The sequence below is a fragment of the Prosopis cineraria genome, unplaced genomic scaffold, assembly GCF_029017545.1.
Source record: "Prosopis cineraria cultivar Desert tree isolate PC_DT_omini unplaced genomic scaffold, ASM2901754v1 PC11, whole genome shotgun sequence".
In the NCBI taxonomy this organism is placed as follows: Eukaryota; Viridiplantae; Streptophyta; class Magnoliopsida; order Fabales; family Fabaceae; genus Prosopis; species Prosopis cineraria.
The window spans coordinates 33641778-33643946 of record NW_026555342.1 but is presented as its reverse complement, the minus strand read 5'-3'; the positions used below and the strand labels follow the sequence as shown (position 1 = coordinate 33643946).

The following is a 2169-nucleotide window of genomic DNA, read 5'->3' as shown; positions in this document are numbered from 1 at the left end:
TGGAAATTTTACAATCTAACAAGGTCCAGGGAGCCATTACAGAGGATTCCCAAAACCCTGTTTCAATTTTGAGTTAGCATATCTTCCTCTTTGTGCGTTCAAATTGATTGATTCCAGTTTCATTTTTCTTATCGCTGTCTTATCTTTGTTTCTTGTGTTTAGGATTTTCTTCAATTTTTCCATTTTCCTATTTGAAAGTTTGTTAGAAGCTCTGAAGGTCTTCTGGACGAAATCCTGTTTCTCCAGACCTGAGGACCAACTTGTGAAAAATTCTGGGAACGATTGGGAAGGATTTTTAATCTAAAAGTTTTATATAATTTTCCTGTATATCTCTTGTGTTTCTCATAAAAGTTTCAGGGGAATTTTATGTGGATTTGCTGATAGAAAATTCACAAGTTCACTGTCTCCAGAGAGCCTACTGTGCGAATTCCAGAATTGCCAAAGCTTCTTGATTGAGCATTTCTAACTCTCTTTCTACTTGTTTGGTGGTTTTTTTTTTCATTTTGTTGCTATTGAGTTTAATAAAAAAAAAAAAAAAAAATTATTTCTCTTGCTTTTGTGTGTTTTGAATTGTTTCATGTTGATTTGCATTTTAGTTTAGCTTGTTCTTTGTTCTTAATTTTCTTGAGCTTGATTAGTGCATGACCCGAAGAAAACATACCTCTTTTGTTGAATTAGATCCAGAAATTGAAAGGACTATTTCTAGATTGAGAAGATCACAACCTATTCTTGATTCTCATTTGGTTTGTAATTCAACAATGGAAGGTATCTTAGGACATGAGCATGTGCATAATGAGGGCCATGGGAATGGGAATGAGAATTTGCATGATGATGGCCATGTTAATAATGAATTTGAAGGCTTGCATAACCCTAGAGAGGAGAGGAGCATTAGGCAATTAACTCAACCTAATTGGCATGATAATCCTTATGGCTTATATGTTCCTCCTACTAATGTTCAATTTGAAATTAAATCCTCCTTGATTAATGCATTGCCTAAATTTCATGGGTTACCAGGAGAGGATTGTCATAGGTTTTTGCATACTCTCCTATTGGTTTGTGATACTATGAAGCCTATGCATGTAAATGTTGATGATGTTCAAGCTAAGGCTTTTGTATTTTCTCTTGAAGGTTTAGCAAAGGAGTGGTATTTCAACTACCCTTCTTATGTGAAAGTGAGCACATGGGCCGAGCTAAGAAGACTCTTCTTAGATAAATTCTTTCCAAATTCCAAGGTCACCAATTTGAGAAAGCAAATCTATGGGGTCCAACAAGGAGAGGATGAGAGTCTCTATGAGTATTGGACTAGATTCCAAGGCCTTTTGGCTAAATGCCCACACCATCAAATTTCTAGTGAGAATTTAGTCCAATATTTCTATGAGGGCTTGATTCCAAGAGACAAAGTTAACATTGATGCCGCTAGTGGTGGATGCTTGATTGACCTCACTTCCTTAAAGGCTTGGGAACTAATTGACAAGATGGCTTCAAGTGGTGCTCAATACTCTACAAGGGAAAAGAGAAATGTGAATATGGTAGGTTCCTCAGTTCTTAATGATTCATATGTGGACTTGCTAGCTGCCAAGATTGGGAGAATGTTGGCTCCACAAATATCTCAAGTGAGCAATGTAAGTACTTCTCAAGCACTTGTCCCTTATTCTTGTACTTTTTGTGACTCACCTATGCATGTAGAAAGCAATTGTCCTATTAAGTTTGAACAAGTAAATGCTATCTACAATGGAAAACAATCCTATGGTGGGAGGCAAGGGCAAGGAGCTTATTCTAATACTTACAACCCTTCATGGAGAGACCATCCTAATTTCTCCTATTCAAATCCAAATGTGGCTTTACAAGACAATCAACAAAGAGGATCCTATCAAAACACCTTTGGCCGTGACCCTCCACCTCATTTGTCTCAAGGTAGCTCTTCTCAAAGCTACAATCCAAGTGGTAATTCTCTTGCACCTTCTTCTAATTCTTATAGTGATAGGAGGCTTGTTCCAATTGAGAGTTCTTCTAATTCGAACTCTTCTAATGATGTGAATGTGTTACGTAAGCAGTTGATTGAAATGAACTCTTTGTATAAAAACATGTATGATGGCTTAGGGAACAAGGTAGAGAGTATGGGTAACAAGTGTGAGAACATGAACTCTAAAATTGATGCCCTTACTTCTC

At 36.9% G+C, this 2169-nt stretch overlaps 1 non-coding gene across 1 annotated transcript; it reads right to left on the bottom strand.

The window, feature by feature from the left end:
- Window positions 1-1238: 1238 nt before the first annotated feature.
- Window positions 1239-1345, bottom strand: LOC129287351 (small nucleolar RNA R71). The gene has a single exon (XR_008587671.1). It is a non-coding gene; the product is annotated as a small nucleolar RNA R71 (small nucleolar RNA).
- Window positions 1346-2169: the final 824 nt, after the last annotated feature.